The 25,384-nt window shown below is 33.3% G+C and overlaps 1 protein-coding gene across 2 annotated transcripts in view; it reads right to left on the reverse strand.

Annotated features, from left to right (window-relative positions):
• The window catches only part of Nlg3 (Neuroligin 3), a 117,017-nt gene extending 96,995 nt beyond the window's left edge, over positions 1-20,022 (reverse strand). The window contains exon 1 of one of the 2 annotated variants that reach the window (XM_076123780.1): positions 19,606-20,022. The gene's annotated coding sequence lies outside the window, so the exon portion shown is untranslated. The remainder of the gene's footprint in view (positions 1-19,605) is intronic. The other variant, XM_076123770.1, reaches the window with a different exon arrangement.
• Positions 20,023-25,384: the final 5,362 nt, after the last annotated feature.

Raw genomic sequence — 25,384 nt, forward strand, 5'->3', positions numbered from 1 at the left:
AGCTGGTTGGGGCAAAAATGGGATGTGTTTTGTTGTTTGTCTTCATTGTTGGAATATTAGAGAGGTGATATGTAGGTTGTTTTGAAGTTGAATTAGTGTCTAGGTTTTGAGGGCGTTGATGTTTAAGGTTATGAACAGTTTGCAAATATGTATTAAAAGCAGTTTTTAGTGCCACCAAACAGGGAGATAAGATACTGCAATTCTCAATAGCTCCCTACAGCAGATATACATATATATATATATTTAATAAATACTAAGACGCAAACACCATTAACCATAATTTTATTACATAATCCGAATCCCACACTGCATTATCCCCATCAAAAGAAACTTCTCAATAAATAAAATTACACTTGCGTTCAAAGTATACGATCGACTAGTACATTAAGCAAATTGTTCGCTTCATAAAAACTTATGGAGACCATGATAAAGTGAAGTTAAGTGCTTTTAAAACCCAAATTCATAGGGAATCCCTTTGCCAAATTAGATGTTTTAAATATCAATTTGGGGGACAGAAAGAAAGACAATGAACCGACAAATGCAATAGATGGTAATGTTTTGAAAAAAACACTGATAGCATTAGTATGTAAATCGAATGAAATAAGCGGTAGTCAAAGGAAATTGCAAGAAATAATTGATTTAAAAATGCATCACCAATAATGCGATATTGAGGATTTTACTGATGGAGCAATGTTTTGTTTTATGCATAATTATTAGTGATCAATATTGTGTCAAACCGTCTATTACTCTTATTAGCATTTAAAGAAGTCTCGATTTAAAAGACTATATACTGACCATGACATCCCGAGGTCGATATAATTACTTATTTATATTAGACTATTCTCAATGGTAGCCCGAAGTTTGGCAATGTGTTCAATACCTATATGCTCGCTCCCTATGGGTCTTATTGTTAATGGCATAACGCAGGAGTATTTCATATACCTGTGCCTACACCTTTGTTAACAAACGTGATATGTATAACATCTTTGAAACACCAAAAAATGATAAAAATTCAAGTAAACCCGTTGAGTTCCTTCAGATATCTGCAAAGTAGATTTCATTTACGACTTTGAAAAGACCATAAAGTCAGAACAGAAAGTCATACCCTCCATAATCCACAACAATAAACAAAAACTTTGCACCACCAAACTATTTTAAGGCCATAAATCTAGGAGAAGTAATTTCATGGCTGTGCGTTCCCCCGTCAGCTGAAACTATCTCGTTAGTTGATATATATTGAGGAAATGGAAGCCTTATTGCTCGGCCCCAAGGACTAACAGATATCTGTAATTTGAATTTGTGACAACTTCAGCTAATTGATTGTAGTTGGGATTTGGTTTCTTGCGAAATACGGTTATAAATTCTTGGTTGAGATTAGGTTATGTAAAATGTTGTGGCGTAAGTATTAATGCATGAAACTTATTTTCGTTACACTGTTTATCATGGCGCTAGACGTCAGGGCCGTGTGGAATACAATCTCGTAACGCTGTTTTGATTTTGATTACAGGCAATATCAAAGTATTCAGCCTTACAATAGTAACCTAACTAAATTTTGAAGTAGGTTCCTGGCAGCTTGAACAATACTTGAAGGCCATTTTTTCTTTTAAGATCTAGTCTTGTACAAAAAAAAACTAACAGACGTAAAATTCAACCAAAACTATAAGAACATAACATATTATTATATAACCACAAAGCACATCTTTGTATCTTATTTATACAAATATAAAAATAAGGACAGCAATAAAACGTGTATCACTAAAAGCATGTGCAGTTATTACAATATATCTCGACGTTACAGCTTATTTTCCTTCCAAAAAATAATTTTCAGCTTTATCGAAACTGTTTCCATAACGGTTTCCCGTTGGTACGAGAAACTTAATATATATTACATACGATAACGACGTTTCTATGGGTTCGTTATTATATTTTATTTCCATCTGGAATTAATGGCGAGTGCTGTTTAAGTGACTTTCGTGGTCTAAGAGCACTTTAGAAAAATCCAGGATTCTGGATTGACTGATATTTTTCTGTATGTTTAGTGCTCTATAAAAGTATTAATGTTTTGATATATTATTATCGTCTAGGCTACATACTAATTTTTAGTTATAATTTAGAATTTGGTCCATTTAAAACGGCAGTGGCACACATCAAAAAGCTAACAATATCAGATTTAAGTTTTTAACATAATTTTGGGAAAGTCTATGAAGATTTCCCCGTCTAATTGATTGTCTGTCACTGTATTTAAAGAATTAAAGGAAAAATACTCTAGCACAATTATAACACCAACTTACAAACATGTCTAAACAGTCTTCTTTAATAACATAAGTAATTATTACCCTACCTATACAACCAATTACATCAATCACATAACACAATACCGGGTCCACCAGATCCCTTGTTTAATGAGATTCAGGGATTACATCAGCTGAATGAACATCAATGTCCCTGTTCATTAATTAGATTTTGATTAGTACTATTGTTTGTATGTTTGTATGTAATGTCAGTTGCATTCAATGCTGATTGTTTACCATCGGGTAGTGAAACAATGGAAGTAGAAACTTGGCTTAACGACTGGCAGCTAATGATAAGTGGAGTTGATGTGAATACGATGTGTGTATTGAGAATGCAGCGGTGGATGAATTCAATTAAGACGATATACTACGCATCAAATATAAGATGAGGTAAAATCTGTATTACTATTTCAAAAGTCATTCGTCGTCAGAGAATTTATAAAATTCCAAATACACACATACATAATATGAATGGTGTTATACACGAAGGTGTAGGCAGAGGTGTATGAACCTAATGCAAAATTCCAAAATAAATTCAATGTATACTGTGTAATATTGAGTATGTACAATTGTACACACATTCATTTGGAGACAAAGTTATGGTCTAAGAGTATTCTAATCTTAAACTCCAACGTGTAATTAAAAAATGACAGTCATGCTATTTATAATTTTATCCAGAATTATAAATCTGGATTAAAAAGAGTAACTTCGTGGTACTTTAATTACTGGTTTTAAAATATTTAACAACTTAGTCAAACAGACTCCAGTCTAGGTGGAAATAAAGATAAATATAAAACTATTACAACTAAAACAGTCCTTTCTATTTCAAAACTGAAAGTTGCCAGTATTTGCGTAAAACCAGTTAAGCGAACTAACACTAAAACTCATTCTATTATAATTAGTAATTTGCTTAACAAGATTTTTTAAATTATAACAATTAACCTAAATTCTTTCATGACCTATTTTACTTTTATTTTCTTAGCCTTAGTTTTTATTCCGTTCTTGAAGCCTAGACTAAATGTTTACTGCTAAGCAATTAACGTCTTTACGTGAATACCGCTTTGGCCTATTTTGAGTCTTTGGCATTAGGGCACTTAAGAGGTTACGGTACCGATTCAGTTTGGTATTGGGCTATATTTCACGGGCGAAATGGAGAAGCCTGTTTTGGTGGCTGTCGTACTAAGACTAACTGCACGTTAGTACATCGCATTGCTACAGTTTGGGGATATCATGTCAAGGTCCAGACCATAGAAATATAATAAAAGTGTCAAATTAAGTTATTGAAATTGTGGGCAGAGATAATTGAAGATCCAGAATCAAATCAAACAAAGGCAAAACGCACGCAAGACAAAGAAAAGTTCTTGCAAACAATAGCTAGAGAAAACAAATAAAGTAAACATTCCCGAATTTACAAACAAAAGAATCCTGCAGAACAAATACTGTAATTTCAGAGATCCCTTGGTCATTGCTTATTTAAAAGGTTGTATTCAATCACGTTTACCATTCACCGGGATAGGATCAATGACCTTCAATAACAGGGCAAAACAAAGAACGATCCTTAGGCTAGTCACAAAACCACGTGTTCCTTGATTCCATATCAGCTTCGAATATGCAAAATATTTCTCCTACATTTTCAATACCCTGGAGTATTTTAACAATAGATAGGGGTAATTCCCCTCTGGCTCTAAATGTACCTTATGCCCGCATGAATTATTCATTAGTTCGCGAAATTTGCGCTTGAATGAAAGTAGAATCATTGTGGTTAGCTTCGTACGTGGTTGAGAGCTGGGAAGAATTGGGTTCAAGATGGAAGATTCTTTTTGTTCTTGTTGTCTAGTTAACATTAAACAGTTTTATGACATCGTTTCTAATCTTATCACTTACGTTACAAGCAAGGACTTGGTTAGTAAGTATTATTACATCTGAAACTATACTATGGGGATTACATCCATATTTGTTTGAAACCGGAGATTAACAAAGATATTTGTATTTTCTTCTAAAAATATTAAAACCATGAGTATCTATGAAGCAAAACACGAATATAAAATTGATTATATTTTCGGCAGGCTGATAAATAATACTCTGATAAAGAAATTAAACATGTCCAAATGAGATTGTATTATTATTATTAAATGAGCAGATCATCGTAGAAAAGTTATTTTTGTACAAAATAATATGAGGCAACGATTCTCATTGCTGTTTATTCGCAGACCTTAATAATATTAAATTCTTTCTTTCCTTAAAAACTAATCAAAATAATGTTATACGAAGACGTAATCCAAAAGAAACCTTCAATATAATGCCTAACTAGACTACTACTAGGAATTTCCTTACAAAGAAACCTTTTATACAGTCCGACCTAGTAATCCTACTACAATTTATCATGATCAGTAGTTACGTTGGCAATAAAGCTATTCATTCATAGTTATTAATATCAACTGTCAAGGTATAAAACATCAACTTGTTATCTAGTGTTGGAGGTTATTGAGTTTTAATCTATGACAGGATAAAAAACAAGTGAATGTTACCCAATGTTTTGTCCTTTTGAAATTTTGATAAAAAAATTGTACAAGGTAAGTGTCGATTTTTACACGTTATTTTTAGTATTTCATATAAAATTTCTCGATGACAACCGACCTGTCATCGAGAAATTTTATATGAAATACTGATCAGCGCCTCTGGCGGGTGTCGTAGGAAACATTTTGGCAGTACATTCTAAATGTCAAAATTTCGGTAGCTAGCCGGTTGTCGGTAGTCGATAGTGGTACAGAATCGAGGTACTAATGTATGTCAGTTTGAAAGTCACTCTGCAGTATTTTTGAGGAAGTATATAATTAATCATAGTTAGTTTAACCAAGAACGACATATAGAATCGCGGGTATCAGACAGTTGTCAACAGAAATACACAAAAGCCTCCCAGTCTGAACCAAAACGTAAAGACGGCCGAATTACAACACTACATTTCTACTAGAAAAATGCGGAAATAATTACAAAATATCAGACTTAATCATCTCAAGGACTTAAACAACGTTGGCTATAAGCTGAAGTAAAAAAAGTCCCTTTTTATTTTGCGCCAGTAATATTTCATGTGCATCTTTCCGCTTACGCTCGATAAACCATTATGGAAAATGTCGTAAGTAGCTGACTATTTACGTTCTTTGTTCTTCATAATCTTATTAGGTTTGTAGTTTACTGTTTTTGTCTTCTTATAGAAATGGTGGGAAAAAATATCTTGTTTTGAGAGATGAAGTTGGTAATATGAATAGATTTTGTGTCACGGAATGTTAGAAAATAGATATGACTGGTCATATTAGTGAGATGCTTACGTTGTTCAGTCGATAGTGAGAATTATGATAACGATATCTATTTATTGTACCGCGATTCTCCACCACTATCAACCAGCAAAAAAACAAAACAAAATGTGATCAGCGCCTCTAGCGGATGCCATAGAAATGATTTTTGAAGTACATTTAAAATGTCAAACTTTCGGGATTCAATAGCACCGAATTAATAGGATTGCGCTACCGAACACTGTGACAAAGGTGTAATAGTGATTTTTTAATAGGAATAAAGTGGTAAATAGCAGCAACCAACTTGCTGCTATTACGAGTAGAGCAAAAACTTAATTAAACCTTAGTACCTAATTTACTACAAACTTATTCTTTCAAGATCGTTCACAGCAAATATTTCATTCTTGATCCAACCCACAGCAAACCAATCAACGAAGATTAAACAATAAATTCTACTTAGCCTTGCATCCAATAAAACAATGTTCTTATTTCTTCATTAACAAGTCTTATTGCAATCCTAGAAAACAACTTAATCGCGTTACTTTAGCTGCTATTGAGAGCTGTTTCATCTCACGTTGAGGACATAGAAAACGTCAATTGGAATTCGATTTAGGCCACAATTTCGGTTCGAAACGTAGCGTTTAAAGCAGCGTCTGCAAACGGCTTTTGGAGAATAGGAAAACATTGAAAAGCTATTGGATGTCTAACTGCCGCTTTGTTTTAGGTGTCGTAGGTATTGGATTTGAGTACGACTTCATAGTGTTTGACGTTACTGGAATTTTATTTAAGGAAAATATTTTTATGCATTCTTATACAAGTTTAAGTTCTTTGCAATCTTTAACTTTAGGTGAAAGTTCAAGCGTAAAAATTGTATAGTGGTTGATATTTGAAAGAATATTAGATAATTTAACATTTATTTAAAAAGGAGAGAAACAATTTAATTACCTTACCGCTGATTGCAAAATTATTCGTGATGTATTTCAAAACAGCTATTACAATGAAGACAAAAATGTCTCCTTACTAGATATTTATAACAAATGTCTATAGAAATCTACCTCCTACACAACCAACGATAGCTGTCTTATTTATTTCTAAAACAAACTTTTCACTGTCCAGCCGTAAAACAATTACATTTACGTTGAACCTGAATTTAGACCGTTATAACGATTGAAGTATTTGATTAAACCTGTCTGATGAACCGTTGGAGCGAAAGATTTGTATTCTTAACTGGATTTCGAGGGTCTAACACTATTATTTTTAGGTCGTCGCCTTTGACAATTGTTTTATTTTTCTTTTATTTTATTGTGTCTTCGGTAGGGCGTGAAATAACAGCGTTGTATGATCTTGTTTGACGTAGGTCAGTTGGGTTTGTGGAGGTGACATTGATATAATGTTGCGGAATATTTCGGGGTATTGTTGTCTAAATTAAGTGTGTGTAATGTGGGTATTTAAGGATAATAGGCACGTTAAGAAACTGTTGGTGGTAATATTGTTAATATGATCTTTTGCTAGCATATTTACTAATACAAATAATACTTTTCTAAAATTATTTACTTTGCATTTTTGAGCTGACCTAGAAGTTAAATTTGCATAATTTTATTGTTTATTTTTTCTACCAGATTTTACTACTTATTTTTGAAAAATATTAGAATGTTTTTTTGTTTCTGTTATTCGCTAAAGTGTTATTTTTTTAACTACATCTATTTGTTAACCTTTCTCAACTTTCACGAAATTTGTTAAAACCGGATTTAGTTCTAAAGCCAGACTTATCGAGTCACTGAGTCGAGCTCCGTCAATGCCAACTTAAACTCCCATAGCGACCCTTAGCAGGCCGAAGTAATTAAGTAATACCTAAACATAGACACAAAAGCGATACGTAATTAACTCTGAATGAATTAAACCCTCCATTATACAGTGGGCTAATTAATTACAGTAATGTATAAGTGGCCCTCGAGACAGATAATATAGTTACCGAAGATGTAGGTTGGATGGACCGAGATGAGGATGAAGGGATGCTGGACTATTGGTAAAACAATTGAGAAATCTTTACGTAGTAGAAAGATACAAAGTCAAGATCCATTCTGTGACGACAAAGAAAATTTCAGTTTCTCCTTGAATTGTTTGATTACTTCTAATATACCAGAGAAACAGAAAATATATTCAATTGAGGTGACTATAGCCAGTGGCGCTCACCGGTCGGTAAACGATCTGTGGGTTAAGCAAACCTTGGCGCGGTCATTCCATAGATAGGTGATCGCATAGTGGTATTTGAACTGGGCGTCTCCGTGTTTCGGAGGGCACGCAAATCGAAGTCGGTCCCGGTTGTTGCCAATTAAAATTCGTGAAACCACGTCAAAAGCCTTTGGGCGGTTTGAACAACTTTGACACTAGGTTGACCATACATTATCATACGAAGAAGAACAGAAAATAATCACATTTGCGTTAGTCATTCTTATGAACTCTTTGTCGGTTTCTCGCGACACAGAACCGTATTCTTTAAAAATGTGTGATTTTGTTTTTTTTTGTTGTAGATAGAATAATGCCTATCTATATCACGGATGCAAAGTGATATGTGCAAAATAAGAATGACAGTGAATGTTCGTATAGGCGTAAAACGTATATCTAGAGTGAATCAGCAGTTTGAGAATAATTTATCATACCGGATGAAATGTAAGGTATTTCACAAAAAAGATGTTTCCATGGTACTAGAGCAAGTGAAAAGGTGTTTTATTCTGTTTACAAAAAAGTAGTGATTTAAATGAAGAGCTGATTTTATGGCTTATATTTCAGTGTCTGATAACTTATCCAATAGATATTTCCCGAACACACAGAGCAAATGTATGAAAACCTTGGTCAATATTTTCGTTTGTTAAGTTAACCGACACTTACCTAAAACTTGTAAAACTGAAATAAATGCAATTTATCCAGATGTAGCTACTTTTATACCTATTGCAGAAGTAATTTGTAACTAAAGTAAAATTGTTATGATGCGAGGAATTATATTCTTAACTTTGTCGTTGTCCTTCGAAAATACAATCACTGTATTATTGATATGATTCCCAGAAAATGTGTTTCTGTCTATATATTCATATAATACATGTATGAATGTCAGTTCTCTCTAAGACTCTCACTTGAATACATATTAAGTTAGTAATTAATACTGAATTTCTCAGAATCAAGTCACACAATTTCCTTGTGATAAGTAAATTGCTATTTTTTGCTTTTACATTGCGATCACGTCGTACAAATAATAGTACATTTTCACAACCAAATTACAGCTATGTTAGGGAAATTCTTTGAAATCGTTTTTATTTACTAGTTGTAGCTAGAAAATTCTTAGTACCACACAGCACTTCAAACTAATAAAATAATTTATGTAGGCAGTTAAGTTTCACTAAAATGTACCTAAAATATCGAATAACACAATTAACATTGCACAACCTTATGAGTGTGGGTCCCTACTCCCTAACAACGGAGCAAATAATGATTACTCTTTCATCAAAATGTTATGTATTCCTATTTGAACCTGTCTGTAAGATCAAGGGGAAAGTAAGATATAAAATCCAATTGCTAATGTTTTCAAAATACATATCTGAATTAATTTGTACTGCAAACAATATATGATATGACCACATTTTATTCCTAGAGGGACACTCTAGAAATTAACTGTCATTACTATAGCTAAAGTAAAAAATACATTTGTCACGAATTTTCTTAACATAGTATTAATCTATACTTATTATAAATCTGTAGAGAGTATGCTGTACATTAAATTTAATATTATTTTAAAATAACTATCAGGGTTGAAAAGTGATCGATACTGATGCCAAAAATGCAATAAGTAAAATTTTTGTCTGTTTGTCTGTCTGTCTGTGTATTCTTTATAGAAACAAATTCACTTGACGGATTGTTACGAAACTTCATTTATCATTAATTACCAGTCCAGTATTACAAAATTATGTTTATATCTACGACAACCCCACTAGGCGCAGCCTGTATCGGGGCGCAGCCTGTATCGGGGAACTTGGGGGACTTGGTACAGTAATTCATGGTTATAGTATACTTTTCATTACGCTACAATCAATAGGAGCAGAGCAGTGAAAGGAAATGTTGAGAAAACGGAAGAAGTGTTATAATAATATGAGGCTAAGTGATACTTAGAAGCCTGCACTCCGCCTAGTCACTCAAAATTCACATCCGCTCCATTGTATATTATGGCTGCCCACATTTCAATTACGACAAGTAATCCTATTACACATGTAATAGTTGAAATGGACCGCACATTCGTCGGTAATATCTCACACAATAACCAGATTACGTGTCTTAATATTAACAACCAGGGATGATTTGGTCAGACCTGTAATTGGACGAGGTGGGGAGAATACCAGGGACATATCAAAGCTATACCAAGACATATCTCTTTTATCTTGAGATAAAGGATTAGACTAAAACTCAAGGATTTAGCAGCTTAGGTACAACCTTTGTTTCCTATATTTTTACCGTCTTGTAGTATTTACACATTTTATTGTGACGTTATTTGCATTTTTGACTTAGTCCTTAAGTCAAAAATGCAAATAGCGTAAGTGACAAAGGACTTAGTTTCGCCAGAACCTTCAGATTTTAATTTGTGTATCATCTCAGCTCTGTGCCACTCTCATCGAAGTCTCTGGACTAAATTGTTCTGTGACTGTTTGTTACTGTCAATAATCCTTTATAATGTTTCCATGATAATAGTGTATTCCAATTTGTAATCGTTTCTCCCTAATATTGAAAAAAAAAGATAATATTTTGAGCTAAAAAAAGCTTAAGCAAATCTTTTATGATACAATTTTATATGTAGCGGTATTCTAAATTCATGCTCTCGAGAAGATATATGAGAGTTTCTATTCATAGCCATAAGCCGCAGCTCTAAACGTGTCACGTGCCTTGATTGGACTAGAACGTTTCATCACTTGTGTGGTTAGTTTAGGAAGTAATACGGAGTTATGTGGAGACAGAACGATGAGAGAGACAAATTCAGATACGAATATTATTAAATATTTTGATATTTTACAAAAGGATATCACTTACTATCGGATATTGAAAAAGTACATCTTCTTTTATGAATCTCATTTATATTTCCCAATAAATCAAAATTTCTAAGTCGATTTTTCAAACAATAATTATCGTGATTAACCGGCCAACAAAGTGTTTATTTACTTTAAATAAGATTGAAGAAATACTGTTGATTTTCCTTAGTAACTACTTTTGTTAATTCCTTTAAAGGTATAAAAGTCATTAAATTTTTCCTGATTCTTGGGAACTACTGACAAAGTAAACAACATTGTGTATTATAATATTCAAATATAAATTCAAAAGAGCTGAAACGAGGTTTAAGCTTACTACTTCATAATAGAGTTAATCACAACAACACATAAACCTATCCAGACTTCAAGGCCTCTTTACTTCAAGAAGCTTTTACGTCAATTTTAAGATATAATCAAACATTTTATGAGTGATAAATATTTGAGTAGTAAGTACACAGTAGATGGATGTAAGCTGCTTAGATGTTAGATAATAAAATTAATGGTTATAATCCGTCACGCTTTTCTCCCTACGGGGAAAATCGGGAGATTATTTTGGTAATAATTTTAGGGTGTTACATATTGGATTAAAAAGGGATGATAGTGACTGGCGAAAGATTGTTGGCTTTTTGATGTAAGGTTTATATAATCTGTAATGGATTAGGTCGGGAGTAGACGGTTTGACATCACTAAAAAGATTGATAAAATGTTCTAAACATTTCAGATATTTGAGTGAGATTTGCTGGATAAGTTCCTTTTTCAAATTAAACATTTTACTTTATTTTTAATGTTATTTTACGAAACCAACACTTGGGTTGGCAAATTGTATCATGCCAGGATCCAATCAATTAAATTCGGATTAATGTTGAATTTGATGCATTATACTCGTAATAAATGCAAAGTAACCTCTCGGTTCGTAAGTACCGGACTTGCGTGAAATTTTAAAATAAGTGAGTTCTTAGAAGACCTGTTATCCACTTAGTAATCACACAGCAAAGCTCTCTTATAACTGATTTCGAAGACAGAAATCCCAAGGACAAAGTATTCCGCGAATTTCCTTGAAACACAGCACTGCCCTTGGGAATATGCCACGCGTCATGTACACAGAATTAGATTTATACTGTCGCAATCCTATTCAATCTGCATTATATTAATAATGTTGAACGTTATGCGCGCTACTGATAACAGATTAATCCCGCATCGGACGGCTGTACCACATTGTACTACGATATATCACACATGCCCTGCTAGCGGCCTATTGTCAAGTGTAGATGTATATTATAAATGGTATTTTAAGCGTTAAAATGTTTTTGTTATAACGTTGGGGAATTATTTTGTGCGGCATTATTTGTTGTTCACTCGCAAAATGTGGAGTAATGTGATAATATTAGGGAAATATTTTAATTTATGATGTTGTTGTTTTACTTTGATGATATTGTTATGTGTTCAAATACACGTTAAGTGAGATTTATGTCGAGCTGTTGTCTATTTATATAAAACCAAACGCTTTTGGTCTAGCACATTCATATTCTATTATAGTTTTCAGCAAGCCAAAGATATTTTTTTTTTATATTTTCCTATTTATGAATTCTATTCTAGCTTTAATAGTTGATACTTTAAGATAAAATCACCTTTTATCTGCCAGTGGTAAAACAATGGAGTTGCAAACATTATTCCGTTGTTAGCAACAAAACGATGACGTTGCATTGCAGATAAAGATGAACAGCAAAATCTCGACAACGGACATCAAACTCGACGTGACGACTTTTATTCTGCAGAAACGGATTACAAGGGGTGAGGGACCATTAATTCTACGTCATTGTCGACCCTCCTGGGAGGGCCTCAGACACTCAGGCACTCCAAACTGAGATGCTGATGAATCAATTACTGACTATGAAATACAATTTGATGACGGTCACGGAACTAGACTTGATACTGACGATTTATAATGTTTCGTACTGAAGTTAAAATGTGGTAAACGGATGATTATATAATTGATGAAACAGTAAATTCGGAGAATCGAATATGACCATTAACGAAGTCAATTGTGAACAAGCCATAATCTTTACGACAAATAGAACATGTTATTCTCTTGAAAGAAGCTCAGAACAGTTTTCAATATTCTCTACATCAAAACAATTCTACATATTTTAGATTTCGATTTCCTCTACTTTAAAAACAAGTAAGAATACTTTGAAACTTCAAGCGAAGCTCCTAGAAACTATTATGTGAAGTAAATCAAAGAACTGTATCGCTACGTTTAAAGTTAGCCGTTGCACTGTTCCAGGGATCTTCTTTGTGATGTGCTATCACATTGACTTCAAAGATTGTTTCTTTAATAGCAAATGTCTTGTTTGTTGATGCTGTTTTGTGCTGGTACCAAAAGAGAGGAATGTATAAAAATGAATAAAAAAGTAGCAAGAGGACAATTGCAGGAACATATTGTTCAGTTTTTTACTGTGGTTTTTGGTGTGATATGACTTCCATCTTTTTATTTTTAAAATAATTGTGAATCAGGTGGCGTTTTTCGACTTTTACCTACCCCTATGAAAAAAGGCATAATTTTATGTATGAACAGTGTAAAATGTAAATCTTATGCCAAATAATATCTCAGTAGTATATCCTCACAGAACTATAAACTTACAAATGGAATGACATGAGAACACGCTGTTTCGGACTGTTCATAAATGGTGAAATTTCATTCAATTTTTAACCCTTTTTTCATATTGTCACAGTATGCCATATAGCTACCAACACGTTTCTTTTATCACGTATTTTCTTCATCTTATAGGAAGGTCACCAAGAACTACAAGTTTTCTAACACCCTTCCGAGAAATCAGGGTACCAAGGCTACACGTAATAATAGTAACACGAAATAATTTAGGTCTATCGGGAATCCTAATAAATGTAGTTACCGACCCTATTTTTCGGAAACGTTCCCATTTTATATAACCTACACGTTTTTTCCCACCAAACGTCAGAAAACCTAAAGATAACAAAAAAATAATGGACTAAAAGCCAATTGTTTTCTTTGGCGATCCCTTCACGATACAAAATGGTTCATGGTCTACCGTACGTAGTGTTATTTGAACATTTTATGCAACAACAATAACTATAATAATATTATTTGAGAAGTTTCTTGGTTGGTAACTAATTTATTACTGGGAACAATATTATTGTAGGCCCTGTTGTTGGCTTTGGTAGAACTATAGCACTTAATTATATGGGCATAAGATTTCTTATATCCTGTGGCGTTGGTATATATTTCTTTATTGAAAGACAAGAGGTTAAGTGAGATTAGTTGCGGCAATCTAAGGATAGGTCGATTTTATTTGATTTTGATGATGATTCCTTTATTATATTTGTGATTCATTTTTAAATATACTGGTAGAAGAAGATATTCCTTTAATAAATGATTTGATTCAATGAATGAATGCCGAATTGACCGATTCTTAATCCATATCAGTCGAAACGTCAAAATTATTCGTCTATAAAGCTATCTGCCAAATGAAAAATCAGTAAGCTTATTAAATAAAGTCAACAATTAATCGCCTTCAAGTAACAAAAATTACAAAATTACAAAAATTCTTATATAAAATTTCTCATGTTCTAACACTAGCAATTCGTCTTCATCAAATGCCAAACCATTTAGATCTCGCTATAACTCACTCATGACACAACAGACTATTGACGTGAGCGCAATGTCTTTAAAAAAACTCCCCAGTGATACTTTTTGTAGGCTTTTACACAATTTTATTTGCGTTGCCAACTCGCTGGGGACGCATGTTTCTCGTTCAAAACAATTACAGTGCGTTTAGAGGTACGAATACCGCCTGAACTTAAAATGTGAAAATGCTTTGTGTGTTTTTTTTTATTTTGTTCTGCGATGAAACATCGGCTACCCTTTTAAGAGATTAGAGAATGTTATATTGGTATGTAGTGTGGAGAGGATTTGTAAGATCTTAGGTTAGTTGATTGGATACGAAAGAGAGCATGCAATTCCTGTGAGATTTGCTTTATGCATTTGGGATTGATTGATTACGCTTTTTTCCGTAAAGGTAGGCAGAGGCCAAAGTACGCCACGTGCTAGTATCCCTGCAAAGTTCCGTTCTTTCATATAGATCCATACATTTTATCAATTAGGAAAAATCATAAGCAGTACCACATAAATATATGATTAGTACAAATTGACATACAATTTTAGGGGCTTATGTAACGTCAATTCAGGGAATGTGATAAGCAATATTAACCACTACACGTCTATCATCGATTTCTTAAAACGATTACGCTATGAAATATTACACTCGTGTATAAAACTACACTTACTCTATATTTCAAAGCAAACTTTATTATTCGTGTTCAATACAAAGCTCGAATAAAAACTCAGCCATTAGCACTATTTCTTTTATTCTAGAATCAAAAGCATACCCACATTTGCATATACCTAAGTAAAATGCAAATCACCTTTGTCACGCTTTCAGTACGTATAATATATTTTTTCTTTTTGATTTAACACGAAGCTTAGTATCTTTGTTTAAAAATATTTTAACAGTACGACTGAAATAATTTTGTTATCTGAGTGTTTTCGTTTTAAGAATAAAGAGCTCTTGCTTGCGTGTAACAAAAAATGTTTATCTATGGTTTACAATATTTTAAAGCTTGAAAGTATATCAGTTGTATTTTTCAAGTGTAAAATATTATAGTGTAAACATATTTGTTAAAGACTGTACACTTGTATACTTGGATGTACGATTTTGATACTGTACTGTATTGTTTAACAACCTAGTAAAGACTTAGTATCCATAATTTATTTTGATTATATTTTCATTCTGTGTATATCCATTATAAAGTATCTGTGTTGGAAAGGCTATCGTCAGTTGCATAAACCTACAGACCACAAATGTTTTAAATTATGATTTTGTGTACTGCGATAACCATTAACCTTGCGTAAATGTTTCTCTACCGAGTTGCTGGACGAAAGTTACTAATGATAAAAAAATGCAATCCTCACAAAAAAGTACTTGACACATTTCCACCATTCAAACGAAGTACATTCGCAACCAAAACTCCTTCCAATAAGCCTGACCCACTTAACCTCAAAACCTATTAAGAAAAAAAAATATTGGCCGAAAAATAAATTTGGAAAATTTTTTGAAGGCTTTCAACAAAGCACTCTGTATCCGAGAATAGGGACACTTATCGTGTCGTCGCACTGCTAATGGACTGTCGGGAACGGATGTATCGTTTTTAACGCAAATAAGTGACGAAATCGAATCGGTTATTTTGAATTCGGACGATTTGACTCGCAGGTGTCGGGTGACTTGTAGCTTTGAAGTTTTATGTATACTTTGTAGAAAGTTAACTTCAATTAGGTAAAAAAAAAATCTTTTTGTACCGCACAACGTGCACTTCTAGCGTGGTGGACTCAAGGCACCACCACCCTTCACTCGTAAAAGATATCATTGCCCAGCAATGCGACCGTTAAAATAAAAATCTTGTAGTAGATAAAAGCCTGATATCATTATGACAATAGTATGTTTAAAATTCAATATGTTATTGTGATGGCTATCATATTCTTTAAGAATTTGCAAACAATAAACATGAAAATTATTCTATTCTGACAACAAATATAATAATATCTAGCTTTCACACTATCGACTAAACAAATATCAATCGCAAATCGACTTTCAAATTAAAGCATATATTAATTTCCTCGCAAAATTTTGATAGAATACACTGGAAAGTGAACATACTAATAATATTTGTCCATACACAAAACTTTCCATAACTCAATCAAACTCAAATACATTAATAGTGTATAGTGTTTATCTGCCTCGTAATTTGTGTATTGAGTGACGTAATGTGAATAATTTATGTGCTTATCTCACTATCTACTAACTAAATAGAGGTGTAATCTACTAGTAATAGATCATTTGTTTGACAAACGCTGAAGGGAATGTAATGGGTTTTGTAGATCGAGCTATGTATGGAAAATAGTACGGTCAAATTATTTTGATACTTTTAGTACAAATTTTCAATCGCTTATAATAATAATAATATAATGCAACGGGTGTTATACGCGATTGAAAATTTAATTTAAAAGGTTAGGATACATTTTAGTACAGACTCAAAATAGTCATCGATAATACAATATATTAAACTGTTTCTATAGTTCAATCACAGCACATTCGAAAATACTTATTCGTTTTAACGTTTGAGAAAATATTACGCATTTGATATAAATTGTTACATCATATAGTATCAAGTTAAAGCTTTTCGATAACAAAAAACAAATAAATCAAAAACTGTGTTTATTTTTAAATACGAAAAGATTTGAAAGATTATAACTACCTTTCCAAAATACATTCAACCATCGTTATCACTTTGTAAAAAGATTCTAAACAAAAGCTAGTTACAATCGAAACTTGAATTGTTACCATGGTTTACAAGCCACTTACTAAAGTTTGACGATCCCCATACAATCTTAAACCTCAAGTTATCTTTTGTCAACCCATAAGGAACGCATCACTCATAAAAGCTATCGCCATTTTCCGTGGGCTTGCATAATCCCTTTGTAAGGAATACCTTCCCGTTTCGTAGATTCATGGTGCTTTCAAAAACCGACGCTTTATAAAATGCCATACGAATATTACAGTCTGTTTTTCTTCCTTTTTTTCATATGGTTAAGTAAATTGTTAAAGGCAGTGCAAAAGTGTAAACTTGATTTTAGTATCTACTACTGCAACCGAAATCTATACCATTGTTGTTAAGAAAGGTCAAAACAGGATACCTGTCCCTTTTTTTGTACTTTTATTTTCTTCTTTTTTTAATTTTGCTCTTTTTTCAGTTCTCAATATCTTTAAGTTATACATGTTTGCGCTGACACCTTTGTATTATTATGTAAGAAACATGCAACGCGAAAGTTTAAAAGTTATCATACCTTAACACAGTTTTATAGCCTCAAAATTCGTATTAATATCTAAACAACAGTAAGCTTAACATCTTCTAATAGCCAATGTCCATTACTGTAGTAGACCTATTCCTATTATTGTTTCCATCGGTCATGGTATAACCAAATTGTGGAGCTAAACGTTAATCCTTCAAGCTTGAACCACCTCAAAACCACTGAGCCCAATCAATGTCCTTAGAACGGCTTGAACAGTTTCGATACCATCACTCAACTAACTAAATTATACCGTAACAGACCTATGTGTTCTTATTTCTGTTTATAACTTGGAACAAACGACAGTAAACTACGTCTCTATCCTTTAAACGGCTTGAACAATCTTGATACTATTACTAAAGTAGCCAGAATGTAACAGACTCATTGGTTAATAATTGTATAGAAAAATGTAAATCCCTCAAACAGTTTGACTATACCCATTTATATCCTTCAAGTAGCTTGAATAGTCTTGATACTATTACTAAAGTAACTAAACTAAAATAACCATACTGCAGTAAATGTATTCCTATTATTGTTAATATCACTCATAGTACAACCACTTTCAAGCTAAATTTAATTTTTCCAGCAGCTTGATCTTAAAACACCAAACCATTGGTCCCAATGAATGTCCTTCAAACGGCTTAAACAATCTTGATACTAGTACTATACTAACTAAACTTAAGAAACCGTATATTCTTGATACTTTAAACGTTACTAGAAGCTAAACGATTAAAGTAATCGGTGACCGATTGTTAGTTCGAATTACCTACACTTAATAGGTTTCAACCTATTTAGTTCGTTAGTAAGGATCAAAACGGCTTATTCTTGTGACGTACGGCTTAGAGGCTATAATACGATATGTGTACCTTTTGTATTCCCATACATATTAATATTACAAATATAAAAGTAACTGTATGTCTGTCTGTACCGTTTTATAGCTAAAAAGCTGAACCGATTAAGACGAGACTAGTACCTACGTATACCTTAGCAAAAGGCATTCAAGCCCCTATCTTTCACAGAAACATTAATGCAATCAGAAATCTTAAGTAGAAATTCGATCGGAGAGTGACAAATTTGATTCCTGGGTTGAGTATTAATTTTCATCCAGAAGCCTGCTAGTATGACTAGCGTACATCAATAGGTTTGTAAGCTATTTCATGAAACGAAAACTAAAGACAATTAAATATGAAAATATTTGACATATCACTACAATAAACGTCGTCCTACGCATTACTTCTTATTGTGTAAAGTTAAACACTTAATACCAATACGAGTCTAGAATACACAAACACGTTTTCCAACTATACACTACAGTGCACACACGGTACTACAGTAAGTCTAATCGTAAGATATCAAATAGCTATTCTAACACAGTGTCGACACACAATTCAGTGTCACAGTCTAGCTCGCCCTAGTTCTAACGTTTGAACACTTAATCTTACACGACGATGCTTTAATTGCTTTTAGTTTTACTTCAAATAACTTGATTAACTTCCGAGGGATGATTAATGTTTATGGATTAGAGTTGTCGAAGAAATTTATTGGTTGTGAGTTCGTGTTTTAATTTTTTTGCTTTAAAATGGTTTGTTATACGTACTTTGTTATTTGGATTTGGTGTAAGTAAAATGTAGGTTATAAGCACACGTGTATTTTGGCTCTCTAAAATTTTAAACATTTTATATTACAGGAGGTGAAATATGAGATGTAAGAGACCCAAAGTTGTCCATCCAAATGAAATTAATATTTAACTCTATCAGAAAATGTTCGTAAATGAACCGTAAATATCGAATTTCGTCGGTGAAATCTCCGAAAAGCGGCTCACAGTATGAGGTATGATTAAATTTATGGATCGTAAAAATTCTTTCGTAGAATCTTTATCACCGAAGCGCGAGTTTATATCGGTGTCATACCTTCATAAATCCACAATATAAAAACATGATTCACTAAATCGCTTCTTACTTGAATCTACTTAATAATCATTGTAATTATTTATCACTTTTTCTCAAGCATGTACTTACCATTCGGATAATCCTAGTACAATCAACGACAAAATCGTCAAAAGTCTTAACACACACACAAAACCGGCATACTCCATTGCACTTTTACATACACAGTAACTCACTTATACTACAAATTCGAAATCGTATACACTACGCGAAGATACGATCGCGCGCAAAAGTGTTTCAGTAAAAATCGTAATTTTTTTACGATCGATTTTCGAACGCTCGCGGCATTGGACGTTGGACAATTTAAAATATTATTGTTAATTTTTGTATCGGCACTGTCGTGGGCGCGGTTATAACACGGTGCGGCAAGGCGCGCCGCTACTCTGACGGCGTTTGACGGGGCGGCGGCACTGCGCATGCCTGCCCGCGCAGCCTCGTCTGAAAAGGGATGAAAATGGCGCGTGCCGATTGTTAGCACGACGAACGCCGAATAGTGACGAATATTTCTCAGCTGCCGTGACGCGGCCCTCGTTAACGGTACCTCCGTAACGTCGTACGGCGATAAATCGCAGTTAATTCTGTTATTGTGTTACGGATTTATGGGTATGTTGGCTTATTGTGAATACGTATTGCTTTATAATGGCACTGTGTAATTTTATGCGAGCACGCGTAATGTATGCGGTTGGTATTAAATTAAAACGGGGTTTCCTCAAACGACTTTTTCTGGAACAATGGACGCATGAATCCCTTCTATTTCGTTCCAGCGCACCCTCATTCAAACTCACTTTAATTTACTGAGAATTTCTACGAGTCATTGTTTGAAAACAAAACTTGAAGAGGAAGAAGCAAATAGAAAACAATTACGTAGGAAAAACACAAACTATTATCAGTGATCAAAAGATTTGGTCCATGTTATGCAAATCCCAAGTTCCCAGACGAAGAGCCGAAGACAAATTTCCTTTTACTATCTAATCACATATGTAAATTTGGTTCCACTCCAAATTGCCTTACTGAAAAAGTTTTCGCTCGTACCCAAAGTCAGCGAAAACGGGAGGCTGTTGACTCTATAGCCGTTCGGATACGTTCGGGCGTCTTCGGTTATCATCGGCCGGTCGTAAACGGGACGCTATTTTTATGAGTACACAGTTACATGGACATACCGAGATAACTTTGCGTTTACGTGGAGTTTTATGCCTATGATTTCAAGGTTTATTTTTGTTTGGAGACTAGGTTGGTAAGTTGTGAGTGAGCGAAGAATCGGACCGTGATAGCCTTTTCTGAATTTTTTCCGGCTATCTTTCTTTGAGTAAAAGGATAAACATGTGTGCTGTGAAAAAAAATGTATTTGTTCGTTCGCTTTTGAAATTTGAAATGCTTTATGGAATATGTTGGTTGTTCAAAAGTTGTTATGTTTAAATATGTATATTACGAAGTTAAAAATATGCGCATTCAACTATGCACTGTGATATCGGACTATAGTGGCCTTAACACTGACAAACATGTATTCAGACACAACAAGCAAAGATGACCGTTGCAATCTAATGTGTTGCGACTTCCTTACCATCCTCCGGACTGAACCTTAAATTAATATACCAAGAAACTCAATATCGCTTGTCATGGACCTAGGAATATACACACATACGTAGACCTACCTACACGAGAGACCAAAAATAAGATGACACTGCAATAACTAACATAGAATAGTAACGAATAAATAAGATATACAAAAATTACAAGCATTATATTTATTTTCAATCAACATTTTGTTTTTATTTCAACACATTTTAGTGATAAATTGGTGATTTCATCAACATCATAATTTGTAACTAACATCACCGATGAAAACAAAATAGCTTAATAGATAAAAAATAGTAAAAAACTACGAACAATTTTCATCCATTACTCTAATGGACATGAAAAATAAATATTAGAATTGATAAAACTTTTGGCTTTGATTGTACAATGGCCTTGGATTAAAACGATTAAAATGGATTTTCAATCATGTTTGCTTTTATCTAGAAAGAGATTTTTTATTAAAACATAAAGTAGATAAATCGGATTGAACTATTTTATGATATGAAAGTGGTTTTGCCTAAACATATCAATCAGTCCTGCAAGTTCACAAATGGTTGAAAAATTGGTACAGTGATTATCCATACTTAATTTTATAAATGCGAAAGTAACTCTGTCTGTCTGACTGTCTATCTGTTACTCAATCACTCCTAAACTACTGAACCAATTTGCATGTAATTTGGTATGGAAATATTTTGATACCCGAGAAAGGACATAGGCTACTTTTTACCAAGGGAAAATGACGCATTTCCATGGGAAAATTCAGGTGACGAACGAAGTCGCGGGTAAAAGCTATTAGAATACGAATGTCTTTCTGCATGCAAATTAAGATTGCTAAACGAAACATTTTCTATAACTCTCTTCCACATTTATGATTAGAAATGTTCGTTCCTTCCTTAAACAGTCCTTGAAACGGCATTTTTAAGGAATCTGCATTTGTCGGCTGAATGGTTTATGGCTGTGTTATATGAAAAAAAAAACTTGTTTATTATAATATCTTGGTTACAAAATTACCCCGTAATGTATTTAAAAGCTTTATAATACCATAAAACATCTACCCTCTTATTCATAAAGACACTATAAACCTATTTTAGTTAAAAATCTACCACAATATGTTTTCTTTATTTCTATTCGCTAAGGAGTGGAAGAAACAAAACTCTTTATAAGCCTTTCATAACTTCATATATTTTTATAACTTACTTGAAATTGTTTTAGTAGAAAGGTTTGAAAAACAATCCAACCACAACCAAAGAATCAAGAAAATAAGTACTTAATACATTTAATTCGTATCTTAACAAAAAATCTTTTATACGAAAAGATATGAGAAAGTAATTATCTTTCTTTGCTCAAGAGCGGAGAAATCCTCTATTGTTCCCTTACCTTTTAAATACTGATCCTTAGAAGGAAACTGGGAAAGAAATTTATGATAATCGCATTATTATCTTAAAGTTAAATGTGAATTGGAAATCGAACGATTAAATATTATTCGTATTGGTACGCTTTGTGTTTGAAGCGTTGAATTTGTAATCGGATTTTTAAGTTCGGTATTTTTATTTTTAGGTTTTTTCAACATTGTAAGGATATAACTCAGATGAAACACTACGCCTTGTAGTTTAAACTTTAATACATAATATTAAGTATTGACGTCACCGGGTTCTGGTCAACAATTGTATCTGTTACACTATGGTGAGTCGTTGACACGACAGAAGAAGAACAACAATTATAAAGTTTAAATAATTTCATTCAGTTGGGATATAATAATGGGTTCTATGAGATTTTATTTTGAGCTACAGCTTATTGTTTGCTTCTTAATATTCGACGTCAACAAAGAGGTTGAAGATGCTTGTGACATGACATGTAAATTCAATTAAGTCAGTAAATTCGTCAAAAATATTAGTTTCTCTTTACAACCTAGTAATACTTTGCTAGACGCGGTAATCACTTATTAAACCTGCAAAGTTATATTATATAGTAATGCATTAAAGATATAAAAAAATAGTTCAACATACATGCCACTTTCTTATACAATTCTTACCAAAACTTAAAGCCTTGCTAACTCTCTAAGTGTCTATTAAAAACCAGTACTACCATTACCCTCGGACCTTGTAACTAAGTAGTAATAAACTTAAAATTATCTGTCCGTCTATTAGGCAAGACCGACAAACTATCTCATTAAAAACATTAAGCAAAATTGTTAACAATTATGTTAACGACTGTACCCTCACTATTAACAAAAAGTATTTTGGGATGTAAAATTATTGCGAGTGTACTCATTTTGAATTTACTTACGAATTCTTCTTCTTCTTCTCATCGTGTGGTTAGTGGTCAAAGTTGTCAAGTCGCCTGAAGACGAACATGACTTAACGTCTGTTTTCTTAATTGACAACAACCATAGCGCGAATCTGTACAACTATCGAGTATCAACAACCGGCTAGCAATCGAGAAATTTCATCTAGAGAATTAGCGATCGTCATAGACACTATTTTGGCAGAACACTTTAAACGTTCAACTTTAAGTTCAAGAAACTTTAGAAACCACTGTACAAAATATGTTTAATATGTGGTTGTGAAATAATCATTAAAATTAATCCTGGAGTTTTTTCGTTTTGCCAATGCAGAATAATCTTAAACGCGTCATAACAGTAAAAATTGTTTTTGAGATTCCCATAAACCATTGGGTATTAGAAACGTAGGTATATGCTATGCAACTGTGCCTATATCTTCAGGTATTACAAGGCTTGATGTCATATACATACATATGTATGAATGTATTCAATTAGATACAATATCTTCTTTCGTAATCCAGCTCATTCTCACACATCTTAGGACACTATTATTCCACAGTCCGTGTATCGTAACAGTAAAACTAAAGCTCCGGTTAAACGAACGTTAGTTGCGAGTAAGGGATGTAAGTAAATTGTTAATTTCTGGAACGCTTGACCCAATTCTCGTCTCGCCGACGCCGGGACAAAGATTAGGGAAGACAGTTAGTAGTTTAATGCCTAATGTGTTTAGTTGATTTTGTTTATAATTGTAATGGAAAATTATGAAAAAATGTGATACTAAAAATGATATTAATGTATGGCTGTGAATGAAGCAAATGAAGTTTGTAAGGATCGTGTGGTGTTCTCTGGTCTCTGCCTACTCCTATGGGAAGGAAGCGTAATATTACGAGTGTATGTATCCATATGACATAAAAATAATAAAACAAATATTTTCTTTTTGCAGACATTTTTATGTTGCAGAGATTAATTGGATTTATCGCGGCAATCTCAGGAACCACCTATTGTCTTAATTTTGAAGTCATTTAATCATCAAATTCCTTTCGAAAGCGGTAAACCTTTGTTTAGTAGGTACTTAAGCCAAGTTAATTCTCCTTGGTCTACTGACCTACCTGACCCTTACTACATATGAGGAGAAAGCATCTCGTCACATAAACTATAAATATCTCAATTATTATAAGTACTAATTCAGCATAGAAATACTTGAGTTTCTATTTCTACTGCAGTATATCTGCGACCTACATACTCTTTGTCCCAAAGCACAGCTTTCATGCACTGCTTGACTTATGATTTACTTTGCAAATACGTTACAATTGTACACTAAGTTGTTTTGCTCATATTTATATCCAGTTATTTATTATTATGCTTTTATTGTGTGCAGTGCAGTTACAAATATTTGGGGCTATTTATATTGCGGTGTACTTATTCGCTGTTTTATATGTAGCAGAGATGGTATCAAAACGAATTTGAATTTTAGAAATATTTTATATAAGTAAACGTTTGAGCTATAGTTTAGTGTTGTTATTATAGACAGTTAAAAAAGCGCTGTACACAACAAAGAAAAAAATAAGTAGCATTGCCTAAAAAATAATTCTAATACCACATACATAAAATCACGCCTTTTTCCACAGGAGAAGGGACAGACCGAAGAACGCCACTTTGAACAATATCTACAAACTTCCCATGCCTCACTCACATACTTGTCATACAAAACCGTCGGTTACAAGACTGCCATAGATTTGTTTAACAAACTTAAAGAAAGGACAAACACTTTAGCTAAACAGCCAAGCTAACCGAAAAGTGCTTGCAACGGATGTGCAACACATCAAACAACAATGTATACCTAAAAAAAACAGAGTTGTATGAAATATGTATGTATATCCGCCTTTTGCCTACACCGACAGCTGTGCCTCGATTCTCTACTACTATCGACTACCGACAACCGAACTGTCATCGAGAAATTTTGTATGAAAATCTGACGGGTGTCGTGGGAAACAT

Source organism: Anticarsia gemmatalis, chromosome 2, assembly GCF_050436995.1.
Source record: "Anticarsia gemmatalis isolate Benzon Research Colony breed Stoneville strain chromosome 2, ilAntGemm2 primary, whole genome shotgun sequence".
NCBI classification, from domain to species: Eukaryota; Metazoa; Arthropoda; class Insecta; order Lepidoptera; family Erebidae; genus Anticarsia; species Anticarsia gemmatalis.